Genomic DNA, 1122 nt, shown 5'->3' on the forward strand with positions numbered 1-1122 from the left:
TTTCTTTAGATTTTGTTCTCTCTTTTTCCGTGAATTCTTCCTTGGCCACCTCATTTATTTAATTACTTAATTAATCCAAACAATATGGAAAAAGGATAAAAAGACAAACAACGAAGGGGGAAGCAGTGAAATTCCATAAATGCCCATGAAATGGCAAGAAAATGTGAAATGAGTCAATCTACGTGCATGATCCTTGTTGGGGGTCCCATCTATGTTTGCCAAACTAGGAATCTGCATGGGAGGGCCGTGAACAAACCCTTCTAGTTTCCGCAATCCAGAGTGTATATGGTGCTCATAATTGATTCAATAAGCTAAAAGCTTAAATTGAAGAAAATAAATGCATTAAACAAGAATTAATTAGTGTTGTTGCTAATTATCTACCCATCATGGTCCTTTTTTAATTGTGTTCGATTTAGATCAATGATTTAATATCGTAAATATAGATGGATTTAAAATTTATGTTCACAAGAATAAATATATGTATATATATTTAACAGCAACAAAATATATGTATATATATATTACATAAAAATAACATATTATAAATGTTTTTTACGAATTTTTATAATTCAAACATGTCGTAAAATCTAAATCAAGTAATTCTTTTAACATAAAAAAGGCTAAACTTTTTGAGAAGGGTGTTCAAATTTGTTCAATAATAGTGTTGTCTCGCTTGTATATTGTGGATGAGGAAGGTTGCAAAATAATCTTTACCTACCTATTGGTGGCAATGAGGAATAATCTCCATGTAAAGACAATAACAGAAGGCAATAATTAATCTTCCTGCAATGGTTAGTACAATTTGTACTTTGCAACACGTCTTAATCAATTTGGTGAAATGTCCATGTAAGTTTCAATATCCACACAAAAGCTTATAATTTGCCTTATTAGTTTTAGACATGTCAAAGCACCCTTAAAACAGACAAATTAATCTATGATTGTAGTGTCACGTGCTCAACATAAGTAGCTTAGCTACAAAGCCTATTTAAAGAAATGTAAATAATTTTATGTATTGCAATAAACTTTAACGTTAATCCATGCAAAACTTGGAAATTGTGTTCAAGTTTCAACCACTTAGCTAAAGATGTTAACCTTTGTCTTAATTAGTCATTGACAAGAAAA

The sequence above is a fragment of the Theobroma umbraticum genome, unplaced genomic scaffold (genome assembly GCF_002168275.2).
Source record: "Theobroma umbraticum cultivar Fairchild unplaced genomic scaffold, ASM216827v3 scaffold_4.1, whole genome shotgun sequence".
NCBI classification, from domain to species: Eukaryota; Viridiplantae; Streptophyta; class Magnoliopsida; order Malvales; family Malvaceae; genus Theobroma; species Theobroma umbraticum.